The sequence below is a fragment of the Crocodylus siamensis genome, chromosome 1 (genome assembly GCF_052110815.1).
Source record: "Crocodylus siamensis isolate JL-2025a chromosome 1, ASM5211081v1, whole genome shotgun sequence".
Classification (NCBI taxonomy): Eukaryota; Metazoa; Chordata; order Crocodylia; family Crocodylidae; genus Crocodylus; species Crocodylus siamensis.
In genome coordinates, this window is record NC_143395.1 from 360,404,214 (window position 1) to 360,420,420 (window position 16,207).

General features: G+C 43.0%; 1 protein-coding gene across 2 annotated transcripts in view; it reads right to left on the reverse strand.

Moving 5' to 3' along the window:
- ELF1 (E74 like ETS transcription factor 1) overlaps window positions 1–16,207 on the reverse strand; it is a 120,389-nt gene that overhangs the window by 103,108 nt on the left and 1,074 nt on the right. The gene's annotated exons all lie outside the window — the stretch shown is intronic.

Sequence of the window (16,207 nt, forward strand, 5' to 3'; positions counted from 1 at the left end):
TTAAGGGATGGGAATGGTAACTGGAGTGGGGTAGGGGAAAGAGCAGAAGAGTTCGTTATTCTATGCTCGTTAAAAAAATATCCACTCTTTTGTATCGTGGGAAATGTCAGTCTAAGAGCAATTTTCTAAGTTGTAAGGGTATCGGTATGCACACCTTCAACAGTGAAGAGGAGTCACACCCACATGTTCAGGAATTGTTAAGCAAAATCAACATTGCCTTGCTGAAATCTCACTTAGATTGCTACGGGCACATACAACTGAAAGGGTAAGAATGCAGTCCTTTTGCATTCAATAGTTTTTTTCAGAGACAGCATGCTGAGAGTTTTGCAGGTCAAAACAAGACACAACTGAAAAGTATACAACCTAAACCAACACAATAAGGAGGCAAGTTAGGGGAAACAACATGAAAAAGAAAAAGAAAAGTCTAAGTTTTTACATTTGGCTTAGATCTTGTTAGTTCTACACTTGACTGAATTTTCTGTATTTTGTCTTGGTCTGTGGCAAGTGGCAGGGGCCTGCCCAGAGCCTGGGTCAGCTGTGGATGCAAGTAAATACTGTAATCCCTATTAGCTATTTGTTAATAAAATTACTGCAATGACTGAAAGTGACAAAGAGCAAAGCAGATAGAGAACACTACTGCCAAGAATGTTAGTGTAACAAAAAACACTGTATATCCAATAATCATTTATTCAACACTTGCTGAACAGCAAAGGTATAATCTTGTTACCCAGCACAATTTGGTCATGTGAGGACATTAGAGCCCCAGCACTGATACTTCTCCCCTCCTCTCAGCTGGAGCACTATAGTAAAAGCCCCTTGACCAGAGCCATCCTGCCCAATAGTGGCAGGACATGGGCAGGGCTCCCCCTCTACCAGAGGCGGAGAAGGCAGACTGCAGCCCAGCATAGGGAGAGCCCTCAGCACCAAATGCTGCCGCCAGCATGGTTCTACAGGCTATTTAAAGGCTCTGGGGGGCAGATCCAGCCCACAGTTCATAGCCTGCCAGCCACTGATACAAGCTGCAACCAGTCCCATTCTTCCATATCCAGCAAGGCCAAAGCATGAGCTTAGTTCAAGCCTCCAGCTGAAAAGATAAGTGCAAAATTCCACATGTCTATTGATGTTGATATTCTCAAACTAAAACCTCAATCATCCTAACAGATGATCCATGAAAATGTACTTTCAAGTCTTTTGGCAACTGTTTTAGATTTAAAAAAAATATCTGATGACAAGATTTAGGTTCTACCACTTCTACCAATTTTTGGTAAAGATTATCTCATTTGGCAAAGATTTGGCTCATCTTAAAAGTACTAACAGGAATCCCTTATCTAAGCACCCCTCTTTGCGGTATCAATAGTATTAAAGTTAAATTACCTGCATATAGCTTAAGATTTTCTATTCCATATCCTTTTACCATAGTTCCCAATGATTCTACAATTATTTAAATTATCTCTGATTTTTCAATAGGTTTTTCCATATTTTTTCTGTACCTGTTGATATTCTACTAGTCCCAGGGAAAAAAATCAGCCCTGCACTGATTGAGGGCAAACATCTCTCAAGTCTTTACCTCTAGAAAAGAACTATTCCCTCCAACTCAGTACAGGAGTTTGTTTTAAATTGTGTGTGGGTACTGGCATCTTATTTTAAGCTGCTTGTTACTTTTTCATTTCACATATCTTCTTTTTTCCCCCATGCCTATTTATTTCTCATGTTTCTCTTTCTTTCTTTCTCTTTGCCATAGAAAATTCTTCACCCATCACATACATTAAATCACCGCAGGTCAGAATACTGAAGCTTGAAGTTTGATACTGCTTTAGTTTTACACAACTTAAGCTCGTGTGATGATGCTCCAATCAGGACCTGGTAGTAATCCACTCATTTGCCTGTTTGGTGCCTCTCCAGCTTGTGAGAAGCAGAGTTACATTTCCTGGAAGAAGCAACAAGTCATCCCAGAATTATACAATAAGTGTCTTAGCATTTGTGTCAAAACATGCCCTGTGTAAAAAGAGTCTGAAATGTATACTGCAGAAAACAAAGGGGAAAAAAATTAAAATATACATACAATCCCACCTCTCACATCATTCCAATTTTAATGTAATACTTGACTAATAATACTTCAGAACTCCCCACTTAAAAAAATTTATTTTCTGCAAATATTAACAACTCATTATAAAGCAAATAAAGTCGTATTTTCTTTCCTGTGCCACCCATACACAAATATATCATTAAATAACTGTCAATCTTTAGGCATCTATAGTCAGACTTTCACTGTTTAATAAATTGCCCATTATTTTATACCCAAAAGGAAGAATATGTAACATTATTCAAATAAATATGAAATCAATTTAATCAACATAAAACTCTATTAAAAGCTACATATACATTTGTTTCAAACCCTGTAACCACTTTTGAAACTGTATTTTCTTATGCCTGAGCATTTGTGATGGAGCAAAAGAAGTGACATTTACTTTAATTTCTGATAAGGTTTTGTTCTGCCCAACATACCTTTATGTAAAAAAGAACACGTTTAATCCAGAATGAAACTTCATTTTACCAAGCATCTAGGCACTACTCTAATACCTGAGGAAAGAATGCATGAGTTTCACCCAATTTTAAAAAGCCCCCAAATATATAGTACCATCCTAACTAAACATGCTATATTAATTCTGAAATCTATATTAATTCTGAAATCTAGAAAATACTTTTTTTGGAATCCTTGAGGTAACTTCCATTAAGCAACAATTATCAGCAATATAACCTGTGCCTTGTGTAGCTGGATTTTTCTTATTCTTACACTAATCCTAAGTATACATTCAAACAAACTAATATATCTATATTATCTATATGTATCTGTATCTGTATATTCAGTGTGTATGGAGACTAGGACAGTGAGATCCCAGTCAATGACAGGTGCTCCTTGATACTACAGTAATACAAATAGTAGTAGTAGTAGTAGTAGTAGTAGTAGTAGTAGTAGTAGTAGTAGTGGTAGTGAGGAAGATGATGATGATAAAATGAAAGAATGACAGACTAGACTAGAATCACCAGGCAAGCTTGGTTCTGGTCAGGTAATCAGCTGGCCACTACCTGGTGACGGTTGCGGGAGAGGCCCAAAACATCTGCCACCCAAGGTGTGTGCTAGGTAAAGCCTATGGCTAAATGGGCCTGCTCCAAGAGGGAGCAAGGCAGTACAAGTTGTCAATGCATGAAAGAGACCCTGTGAGAAGGGGTGGAATGTGAGAGGTCCTAGCCAGAGGAGGGCAGTATGAATATGTGTGTCTGTGGCTTGACAATGAGGGCTAAGCTTGGTCCAGCTGTATGCCGGGAGCATTGTTGCCTGGATGCCATCTGCAAGGCTTGGGCTGCAGTGTAGGGGAGAAATTCAACCACAGATAGCACCCCTTGGCATTGGGGTAAGAATGGGCAGCTTCCTGTCTTATTAGAACCAATTAAGAAACAACAAGGCATGGCAGGCAAGGAGGAGAACAGTTGGCCCAGAAACAGGTGGGCGGGCCAATGGTAGTTTCATAGTTTCATAGTTTCATAGTAGCTAGAGTCGGAAGGGACCTAGGTAGATCATCTAGTCCGACCCCCTGCCTTAGCAGGAAAGAGCACCGGGGTCAGATGACCCCGGCAAGGTGCTCATCTAACTTCCTTTTAAAAATCCCCAGGCTAGGAGCCTGCACCACTTCCCCTGGAAGCTGGTTCCAGGCCCTAGCTGCCCTGACTGTGAAGTAGCGCCTCCTAATATCTAATCTAAACTTACCCTCCGCCAGTTTGTGACCGTTATTCCTGGTCACTCCTGGCAGCGCACGGGGGAACAGGGACTCCCCCAATACCTGCTGATCCCCCCTGACCAGTTTGTAGCAGGCCACAAGGTCCCCCCTTAGCCTTCTCTTGTGGAGGCTAAACAGGTTCAGGTCCCGTAGCCTATCCTCATAAGGCCTGCCCTGCTGACCCCTGATCATACGAGTGGCCCTCCTCTGAACTCTTTCCATATTGTCCACGTCCCTCTTGAAGTGTGGCGCCCAGAACTGGACGCAGTACTCCAGCTGCGGCCTGACCAGTGCCGCATAGAGGGGGAGGATCACCTCCCTGGACCTGCTCGAGATGCATCTGTGGATGCATGACAGGGTACGATTGGCCTTCTTGACTGCCTCCCCACACTGCCGGCCCATGTTCATCGTGGAGTCAATGACGACTCCAAGATCCTTTTCCGTCTCCGTGCTGGCAAGAGGGGAGTTCCCCAACCTGTAAGTGTGGTGCCGGTTCTTCCTCCCCATGTGCAACACCTTGCACTTATCAGTGTTAAACCCCATCCTATTCTCATCCGCCCACCGTTGCAACCTGTCAAGGTCAGCTTGTAGACTGGCCCCGAGAGAGCCCCCTGTTATGCTTGGGAGCTATACTAATCAAGTATTGGACATTATGTAGTAGGGCAGTGAATGGCTTGAAGATGTTTCTTTCCTGCGCACACAAGCTAAGAGCAAGAGAAAGCACTGCATAAGCTAATGTGTCAAGTTACTTTTCTGAGATGGTGTACTTGACTGCAATAAATGCTGAAGCACTCTTTAGGAATTTGGCAGTTGTCTCATTTGTGTTGTGCTCATCTTCAGCAAAGGAAATAGAAGAGGGAGGGAGAAGCATCAAGAGTGGTGCCAAAAAGGTACTGGAGATGAGCCTTTCCTGCTCACATCTTACTCAATCCAAATGGCTGTGTGAAAGCAAGGAATGTCCTTGGATTTAAGAAAAATGATTCTGAGGCGCACGTTAACACCCACATCTGTACTTTATTTACTTAGATGTATATCTGTGGGTAGTTGAACGAAGCAATGTTCCCACTAAAAAACAAGTCTTTCTAAAACTACTTTACACTGTGCTCTCTTTCTATAGGTATCTATTCTACTGTAGGTAGCACATGAACTAATGCTCATAGGAAAGTAAGACTAGAAGGGATTTCTGGAGGTCATCTAGTCCAGTGTGGACCTAACGTTTTGGCAGGCATACCACAAATTAGCCCTGCACCCTCCCTGAGTGCCACTCCAATCCCCTTACCTGACCTGCTGCTCTGCTTTCTGCTCCCTTCCCTATGCTCCCTGGAAAATCTGCTTTCTGCCCTGTGTTCCCTTCCTGATTTGATGCTCTTTTTTCCTGCTCCCTGACCTATCTGCCATCGTGCTACCTGTCTTATCCCCAAACTGCTGTGTGGCATATATAACAGATGCCCATCCTTGGCAGCTGGGCCACCCGTTACCTAGCCCAACCTTTTGTCTGAGGCAGGATCACTCCTATCCAAACCATTCAATGCAAATTGCTGTCTAACCTTTAACTAAAACTATGCAAATCAACCCTGTCACACAACTACAAGGCACAGCACTCTAACCTGTCACAGGAAAACCAGGGGGACAACAGCTGCTGCAAGAGTTGTTAATATATGCTTGAAAGAGCTCACACTGTTTCATGCTGGCTTAGTTATTGTTTCTCCAGTAGTATATACTATTATTGTTTATCTGCTTACTAAATATAATTATTGCTGTGCTTGTTTCTGTGACAAAATTTATTTCCTTCTGACATTTCATATAATAGTAACTCCCCTATAAGAGAACAATGTAAACTCCTTTTTCTTTTCCATAATTTAATCATGGGAGGTAGATTCTTTGGTTAAGTTCAACCTCAGGCTTTTTGACTGTATTGATTCAGTCTTCGCAGGTTAGTCTAAGCTGCATACATTGAACTGATAAGCAAGTGAATGGACATTCACTTTTGATTCTAGAAATGCAGCCACATGCCTGCAGTGGCCAAGACCAGAAACCAGGGGGGGAGGGAGGGGGCGCTAGAGCATGCCTCCCTGCTCAGCTGGAAGAGACAGCTTGGGACAAGACTAGCCTGCCCACCCTGCAAGGGGTGGTTATGGGGGAGGTACAAAGAATCCTGGGATGATGGGGCACTGTGAGTTAACTTGAATCTGAAGGGGATCTGGGACCAAAGATCAATAAACCGATTTAACCTAAATCAGTTAAGTCTGATACTACATCCCATCCAGGTTTATCTTGGCCATTTTGAAAGTGGTTTATATGCAATGAATTTCTGTTGTGTTACAGATTTGAACTAGCTTCCTATCACTTATACTGGTTTATGTGTAATTTCTACCCCTAGTCCTTCAGTTGCCTTCCATACAGTTTTACCTCTCATCACTCTTTTGACTGAACCCTGAACTGGCTTCTTCTCCTTATGGGGAATCTCTTACAAAACTGAAGACCGAAAGAAGAGTTGGAGTCTCATTCAGTACCCATATCCTTCATTGCAGTGAATCTTTGGAGATCCACAGCAGGCTGTAGAATACTGCAATTTTTCTGCACCAGCAATTCTATTTATGTCTTTCTCAACAGTCAAGGGGGGGGGGACCTGACCTCTCAGACTTGTGAAGTGGCATAAGCTACTGAAGATATCAAGCAACAGCTTCTCCTAAGGCAGCAACAAATGTTGAAACAGAAGCTGTAGCAACAGATACCACGTGAGCAGCTTTCTGCAAGTGGAATCCACAAAGTGTTCACAGCTTCCTCTTCAAGTACTTGCATTAAAGCCACAGAACAAAGTTAAGAAAAGATTCAGCAACTGGAGCTCTAGCAGTGGCATTAAAGGCATAAAGGAGGTTTTCTTTTAAGGGAGCAATACACTAAACTTCTTTTAAATGCTTGCATGGTCAGGGACTTTTGACTTTCAAACCACTTAATTACCTCAGTCATATTAAGGAAGGAAGGGGGAAGGAGTTTACATGCTTGTGTTTAGGCATAAAATCCTACAACAGAACTCTTTATGAACCACTGCACTGTAATCTGCATATGTGGACTTAAGCCGTGTACTTTATTGGCAGAGAAAAGGTTGCCACATACCAATGTAACTAAATCAGGGACACCAAACTAATTCTGCAGAGCAAGCTTGACTTTTTCAGTCATAGGCTATAGCTAGTTAGGCTTTGGATTGAGTTGGAAGTTGCCTTGGTGTCAAAGGAAAGAGATACTTACCTGTTGCTTTGTATAAAAGCTTTAAATCAAGAACTAAACTTTTAAACTAAACTTTTTTGGGCAAGCCACTGTGACATTCAACATCAATAGAGAAAAAAAATCTCTATGAAGATACCTTAAGCTACTGCCATTCCTGCCTTTTGTTTATTTGGGAGGGGAGGGATGAGAGACAGTGAGGTAGAGAACACATTGTGTGTGCTAATTAATATGTTTATCAGGCGCCTGGGATCAAAGTTTTTTCAAAATCTAGGTTTTCAGATGTCACCCTAAGACTTCATTCGATACCCCACAATGGTCATTGTAGGTCATTTTGCACCATTGAGAATGGTGCAATGCAAAAACAACTCTACATCATTTCAGAACAAATCAGACTTTACAAACAGACAAGGCACTACAAAAGCACCTCTAATAATGTAGGATTCATTGTAAAATTAGAAGAGCTAGCAAAATGGCAATCCAGTGGAAAAATTACATGCACAATCTTTTTCTGAAACCCTTGTTATCTTTTCTGTATTAATCTTAATTTCATCAAAACACTAAAAGATGTACAGGAAACCTTCAGTATTTGCGAATGCTGAATCCACATTTTAAATACACTTTAAACACTAATACCCCAACCACTGGGGGCATTGCATTCATGAACGCAGTGCCCTATTCGTGGATTTCACCATTCGCAGGGATCACAGGAATGTATCCCCCACAAATGGCGAGAGTCGCCTGTATTTAGAATGTACTACTTTAAGTTTCAATTTTTGCAAGTTTAGTAAGAATTTTATGAAACACAAGGTCTACAGCTTGTATAAATCTGGAAACTTCTTGTCCAACCATATTTTTGTTAATGAGCTAACTGAAGTCAGTAGGGTAGTGCTGCTGGTTCTACCCAATTTACAGTTAAGCCACATGAGCAAAAATGGACTTTTTTATTATTATTATTCATATGGGTTATTAACAGGGATCCTGGTTTTCTCTGAAAAAAAGCCCCAGTTTTTGGATTAAAAAAAAAGAGTAACCCAAAATCCACATTTTTCCATGATTAAAATGAAACGTGTGTGTGTGTTAGTGGCATTCCATTTTAATCATGGAAAAATGTGGATTTTATGTTACTCTATTTTTAAATCCAAACATAGGGGATTTTTTTTTAATAAGAGAAAAACAAGCTCCCTGGTTATTAAATACTTATATTTTCATAAAGCAACTCAAATGTGAAACCATTCTAAGAACTAAGCTCTAAGAACATAATTTTGCAAATATTTAATGTGAGAGCATTTCAGTGGAAGAACTCACATGCTTGCAGGGGCAGAGCCAAAGTTAGATAGTAAAGACTTATCTTGACTTCTTTAACGTTCTTTAAATGAAGAAAAAAATGGAAAGGCTTCTGATAACTTTACTATCTACATGAATTACGTTTCTGATTTAAAAATATTCACAAGGCATGTTAAAAACTCATATTTAAAGAGTGAACCAAGATGTACAAAAGCATATCTATTAACTGGATTATTATGTGAGATATTACAGAGGCATCAATCAGATCAGTGTGTAGTATCACCATTTACAACACAGCACTCTGGCACAACAAAATTAACTTAGGACAGAATGTCAGATTTATTGTTTTCTTGGATCAGAGCTTCAAAATAGATCTGGGGATTAAGACTGAGGCAATGAAGAGGAGATGGCACTATACAAATTATTTATTAAGCACAGCTCCTTGGCCAAAGGAGACCTGCAGGTAGTCTGTTCTAGTATATGAAACCTAGGACATGTTGTGGGTTGGACAAAAGGTGACTACTGGCCAACTGACCAACTGACATCTCACCAAATTCATTCACATCTTAAAAGCTATGCAATCATTAGAAGACCATCCACAAAACACTCAAATGAACTTCCTTCCCAACACCTTCTGGGGTAAAAGAAGCTCAGTGGAAATGCATCTATGCTCCCTTGTCTCTAACCTGCACCAGAAGGTTTAGTTTTTATAGGGCTGCTAGGTAAAACAATAATCCAGACCTGTTTCTAAGGCATAAATTAGACAAGATTTGGTTTCTAAACAAGGAAGCTTTCTTATCTCTGGTATACAACTAGTTCACCATTAAATGGAGTTTTCCAACCTAGAGGGCATACCATAAGAGATGCATGGGGGGGGCACGTGCCATCCCAGATTTTTGCCCCAATGGTGGGGCACAGGGCTGCAGTAGGGATGGCTGTGGTGCAGAGTTGTACCCCACCACTGTGAGCAATTAAGTAATATTGTCTGTGTGGTACACACTGGCCCGTAAAACAGGCCCAGCAAACAGTTATGTGGCACATACTAGCTCTTAAAACAGGCCCCTGCCGGTTACATCAGGGAAGCTGTGAATGCAGCTGGCAGCTCCCAGGTCTGGACTTGTAGGCAGGGGGGTGGGGGGAAACATGGGACAGCAAGGCCTATTAAAGCTGTTGGCAGGTGGACTCTGGCCACAGGGGGTGGGGACAGATGGATGTGGACACACATGCTAAAGCTGTAGGTGGGTTCAGGCTTCCATGCTGGTCACAGTCCCAGGAGGGAAGGAGGGAGAGGAATGTGGCCCTCAACAGGTCACAAAAACTCATGAAGTGACCCTCAAATCCAAATAATTGCCCAACCCTGCTCTACAGTGTCCCTGTCCTACCTTCTGCCTGACTTCAGACTAACAGAGCTAATCACCTCTCTACTGCAAGTACCATTTGAAAAACATAGAAAACGTAAAATGAAAGATGTGAAACAATATTTTTAAAACTATCCATCTCACACAGACCAATTTTCAAAAACTGCTGAGCATCCAACATCTCCCTTTGATATCAAAGGGACATACAGAAACCTCAGGTCTTTTGGAAAATCAGCTGGCTTGCCATATTTACTTGAATAGAAGATAAGGGTTTTTTTCCCCCAATTGGCATGGGGAAAAGCCTCTTGCCTTGTAATTGCATACAAGGAAATCTCACTAAATGCACTGTCTATCATTAAACTACCAAAAGCAGCATATGCTCAGCAATGGAAACCAGCTATGAAACTGATTAAATGCAGCCAACACTGAACATGACTAAAACATATGGCCCACATGCACAAACATGCTGACGGGACCCTACTAGGGATGTGGACAGTTACACAGTTAATTAATTAACTGATAAGCCCAGTGATAACCAGTTTTAACTTATCAGTTATCATTTAGCAGGGGGCAGCAGGCAGTCTGGCAGGGAAGCAGTCACACAGGTCCTCCAGCAGAAACTGGAAGGTGGCAGAGCAGGCAGGAGGGAGGAAGGAGTGAGGAGGAGGAGGGGGAAAGGGAGCAGGAATTAGTACCTATAGATAGGTTGCCTCCCACCTGCCTGCCGCCTGCCATCAGCAGCCTGGGCTTTGGGAAGGCCCCTGCTGCCTGCCATAGAGCCAGGACTTCTTGAGGCAGGCAGAGGGAATTTGCAAGTAGCTGTGAAGAATATAGCCAACTGAGAAATTATTTGGGCCCCAGGGCCACTTAGGCAGTTTTGGTGAACTGTCACAGCCACGCCCCCCTTCCCCCTCCCGCCCCCGCACCAGCTCACCAAAACTCCCTAAGGCTACACTGAGCTGGGCAGGTGGCTGGGATGGGGCTGCAGACAGGCAGGGCAGGAAGCAGCATCCAGGAGCAGGATGGTCAGAGCTGGGATCACAGGGCTGTGGCAGCATGGGGCCAGGACCCAGAGCAGAGCCATGATCCACTCCCCACATGCCCCTGCAATGGGCACCAGCTCTGTAAGCAGGAATATGCATGAAGCGCAGCTCTCCCCCAGACCTTGGGCCCACACTGTCACCACCCCATGATTTGGTAGATGTCATAGACAGTAGGGCTGAAAGGGACCTTGGAAGATCATCAAGTCAAGCCTACCACCCAAAGGGCAGGAAGTCAGCTGGGGTCATAGGATCCCAGCAAGATAAGCATCCAATTTTTTCTTGAAGGTGTTCAATGTAGGTGCTTGAACCACCTCTGATGGCAGGCTGTTCCAGACCTTGGGGGCTCGGGCAGTAAAGAAATTCTTCCTTATGTCCAGCCTGAAATGGTCTTGTAGTAGTTTATGACCATTCGACCTCGGCATCCCTTGGGGTGCTCTCGTGAACAAATGTTCCCCCAGATACTGGTGGTCTCCCCTGATAAACTTATAAGTGGCCATCAGATCACCCTTGAGCCTGCGCTTTTCTAGGCTAAAGAGCCCCATGGCTCTCAGCCTGTCGTCGTAAGGTCTGTTTTCCTGACCTCTGACCATGTGCGTGGCTCTTCTCTGGACTCTCTCAAGCTTCTCCACATCCTTTTTGAATTGTGGAGCCCAAAACTGAATGCAGTACTCCAGCTGTGGCCTCACAAAGGCTGAGCACAAGGGGAGAATGACGTCCCGGGATTTGCTTGAGAAGCATCTATGGGTGCAAGCTAGCGTTTTGGTTGCTTTACTAGCTGCAGCATCGCATTGAAGGCTCGCGTTCATCTTGTGGTCAATGATGACCCTCAAGTCTCTTTCTTCTGTAGTGCTAGCCAGTGTAGCACTGCCAAGTCTATAAGGGTGCTGCAGGGTTTTTTTCCCCAAGGTGGAGAACCTTGCATTTTTCGGTGTTAAACACCATCAGGTTCTCGTCCGCCCATTTGCTGAGCCTGTCCAGGTCAGCCTGGATCACCCACCTGTCTTCTGGTGTGGATGCTTTGCCCCAAAGTTTGGTGTCATCGGCGAACTTGGCCAGTCCACTTCTGACTCCAATGTCCACATCATTAATGAAGATGTTGAACAATATGGGTCCAAGGACAGAGCCTTGAGGGACCCCACTGGTCACAGGACACCATGATGATTGACTTCCATCAATTACTACCCTCTGGGTCCGAACACGGAGCCAATTTCCCAGCCAGCGGATGTTGGTATTGGCCAGTCCATTAAGGATGGCCTTAATAAACTTTTCTAAGATCTTCCCCAGGATAGAAGTCAGGATGATGGGCCTCTAGTTAGCCAGATCCACTTTCCTCCCTTTCTTGAAGATAGGCACCACACTGGCCTTCTTCCAGTCTTCAGGCACTACAAGAAAGCGCCAGGAGTTTTCAAAGATCTGTGCCAGAAGCTGGGCTATGATGCTTACCAGCTCCTTGAGTACCCTGGGGTGTAGGTTGTCAGGGCCAGCTGACTTGAAGGTATCCAGCTTCTCAAGGTGTTCCTTCACGAGGTCAGCATTGATAGAGGGCAGGGGATCTCCCTCACCTGGACCTCCCTGTCCTGCAGCGGGCATGGTGTCCCATGGGACTGATGAAAGACCGATTCAAAGTACCCATTTAATAGGTTGGCTTTTTCTTGGGCGTCAGTTGCCCCATCTGGTTCAGCAGGGGTCCAATGTTGCCCTTGCTTTTCCTCTGGCTCCCTACATAACTGAAAAAGAACTTTTTATTGCCCTTGATGCTTGAAGCTAGTTGGAGTTCAGTTGCAGCCTTGGCTTTCCTGGTTTGCTCCCTGCAGGACCGGACCAGTGCAGAATAATTCTCCTTGGAGGTGAATCCCGTCCTCCATCCTTTGTAGGCCTTTTTTTTTAAGCCTCAGGAGGTCTGCTAGATCCGTGGAGAGCCAGGGGGGCTGCTGTGCTCTTCTCAAACTAAGACAGATTTATGAATAAGTCCTGCCAATGTTTGCGGTACTTTTTCCATGCTGACTCCATGGCACAATTGTTTTAAGCTCACACTTTATGTCAGGGTTTATAGATATGTACAATATAGGGTGAGTCTATTACAATAGCATACTTTATGAATAGCTTCTGAGTTTGGAAGATGTTGTTTGCGACAGTCCACTATTCTGGGAAGCAATTTGCTGTAGTTCTAGCATAAATAGCTCTTTAGCAATTATTAAGTCATTTTGATAGACTCTGAACAAGCAAACCATTGCAGAGGCTCTGTTTTAAATGTGTTTTGGCTTAAAAACTAAGAAAACAATGAATAATAGAAGTCTTACTATAAACACAACTTTTCACATAATTAAACAAGCAGTTTCAACTTGGCATATTCTAAATGTTAAAAATTCTCTAAACTGACTGGGTGCCAGTTAATTGAGAAAAACAATTAATTGCTATTAAAATGAATGAATGGGCTGCACAATAAATAAAAAAGTTTCTCTTACTGCTGGAGTTGATAGTTCCACCTATTACTAAGGTTGCCTAACATTTCCCATTATAAGATTCTGTTTTCACTTGCTTCTAATTTTGCCAAATGTTAAGTATTTGGGCTGAAATTTTCCAAGCCAGAGGACTGCCTCAAGCTGATATTCTTCAGCTGAAGCAGTTTCCAAGAACAAGACTAAGGAAAATGTTATTTTTTAATGTTTAAAAAAAAATTCTGGTAAACTCCTCTTTGGATACCTTTAGTGCTGCTAAACTACAGGCTTTAGAGCACAGACTAGAAGTGCTAAAGTGAGGTTTTAGAGCACAGACTAGACATCCGACAGAACCCAACCTTTGTATCATATAGACATGTCTTTTGTTTTCCCAGTGAAACCTTATCAAAATTTTGCTTACTCATAAGCCTCTGAAAAACTGCACTTCACACTCAGTAGAGACTTGCTAGATAAGAAACCAAAGACCATGCCTAAGGTTCTCACAGCTTCTAGCACTAACCAGACCCTATGTGCTCAAATCCTTCACAGGTCCTGTGTGTGACCGGACGGAATCTGTGCTGTTCTCACAAAGCAATTCATCATAGGGCAGCCCTGGGCTACCAGAAGGCCAGAGTTCCCCAGTAGTTCTGGGCTGTAGCAGTGCCAGGCACTAGAATGAGGGCTGTTTTCTTCATGCTCTCAATGATGCCTCCCCCTCTGCTGGACTAGTGCCAACCATCTGATTCAAATGCAGATGGGACCAGAGCCAGGTCAAAGGCATTCCAGGGGACAGCCAAGGAAGTAAACTAGGACAAGGAGCTTGGATATTAGAGATTGGGACTGGGGGCTGGCAGAGGAGTTTTGGCATTAGTCTGAGAAGCAAATGGCCACTAGGTGGGTGGGGTAAATGAGACTCGATGGGCAACTGGAAGGAGGGACACAGACCATGGATAAGGGTCAAGTGGAAGTCATGGTAGGGAACAAACAAACTGAGGAGTTAGAGGAGGAGAATAGGAACAAGGAAGTAAAGTGAGCGTGAAAATTGGGACTGGAAGTCTGCAGGATTCAGACTAGACAAGGACAGTGGGATGAGAAACCTGAGGAGTGGAGACTGGGACTAACTTGGTAAGAAGAATGGCACTAGTATCAGAAGGAAGAGGTAAGAAAAGTACTTTAAAACATTAACACAAAAGATGGGGAATGACAGTATTAAGGTTGCCTGTGAAATCTTTAGCTTTTTGTGCATATGCATTATCGATACCGTCTTTAATTATACAATCACTTTTTTTTTCCCCATAGGATGTCTACTTCATTCAATTCACAGGATATTCAACATATTTTTCTCCATTTTGGTCAATGTCTGACCCCAAGCCTTAGTTACTGTACACTCACTGAGTCCTGTTTGGAAGATGGAACTAATTTTCTCCCAGGATTTTCACTACTAATGCTTATCATAATGGCACTGAATGCTCCACAGTATTTATGAGTTTATCTCTGTAACCCCTCTGTGAGAAGTATTATTTGCATTTTTATGAAAGGAAACTGAGGCACAAGACAATTAAGATCAAAAGCATCAACTAATTTTTGATGCTTAGAGTGAGACACCTGGTATTTCAGAATGCTTAGCATTATACTGTACGTTATATGTACAAAGCACAGCACATCTTGACTTCAGCTGAGGCTGTGACTGCTCAACAGTGATGCAAATTAGACTCCAGGCTCTCAGGTCCACTACAAAAGGAACATTTATTTAGGAATCACTGTGAAAAGGTAAGGTTACTTAACTTGCCCTGCATCACATGGGAATTTCTTAGCAGATGCAAATACATCTGTTCTCTAAGGTGGCATTCAGTTATTTTAACCATAAGGCTGCCTCCCTTTTTCACCCTGTAATCCCCCATCTCATTCGCTCCTCACCTTTTAACTTCTACAACAGATGAAGTAGAGTTTCTTACAAACCGCCTCCTTCAGTACAAAACCTCAATTCATCCTCAGTACTGTACAGGGTGGGGCAGAAACATCACATGATCATGTGTGTAATGGTAAAGTCTTTAATTTATAAGTACAAGACAGCTCAATTAAGGTAGCATAGGCAGTCAAACTTTTGACTGCTTGACTGCAATCTTGGCACACAGATTATAGAGTTTAATTTTGCCCACTAGGTGGCAGTCACGTTTCATTGGGATCAGAATATATATGTACAAGCCTATAGACACATTCACAGAGTACAAAATTAGAACACTTAAGCACTGTGCTTCTTACATGCCTGAAACTGAAAATAAAACAAAGCAAACAGGAAAACCATTGGGGTAGGCTTCAGCAGCACAGCTCCCCCATATTAACACTGGCTTCTGGTTAGCAGTATTGTCATGTTGAAACATTTCTTTCACTTAGCTCCCTAAGTCTGTGGCTGTACAGGAACTGGCACTATTTCAATGAATCTAAAGAGGCAAGGATTTTTTTGGGAGCTGATCACTTTTATTGGACCAACCTCATGGCTGGGATAAAGCTAAGACAAGCTTTTGACTGCAAGGCATTCTTCATCCTGGGCCACCACGGTTACAGTGTGACTCTGGCACTACCACAACAGAGCCAAAGGTATTCAGGAAAGTTTGGTTTAGGATTCCTAGCTGTGGCTCACAATGACTTTGTGGCACCTTTTTCAGAGGGGCCAGGCAGAAGGAAATAACCTGTCACAAGGGAAAAAATAATAACCCTGTCTTGAAGGAAAGAGCCTCTGCCTCAAAGGGTTATACTAACCTTGTCCTAAAGGGGTCAGCCCTGTCTTGAAGGGGGCAGCCCCATCTGGAAGGGTTATAACCCTCCCTACAAGGGGATAAACCCATCTCAAGGGGAATAACCCCCATATTCAAGGGAATAATCTTGTGTTGAGAGTTATAATAACCCCCTCTTTATGGAAATAACCCCACCTTGAAGGGAAGAGCTCCTGCCTGAAAGGGTTATAATAACCTTGTCATAAAAGGGACAGTCCCATCTGGAAGGGTTACAACACCATCACCCACAAGGGGATATAATCCCATCTCAAGGGGAATAATGTCCACCTTGAGCAACATAACCTG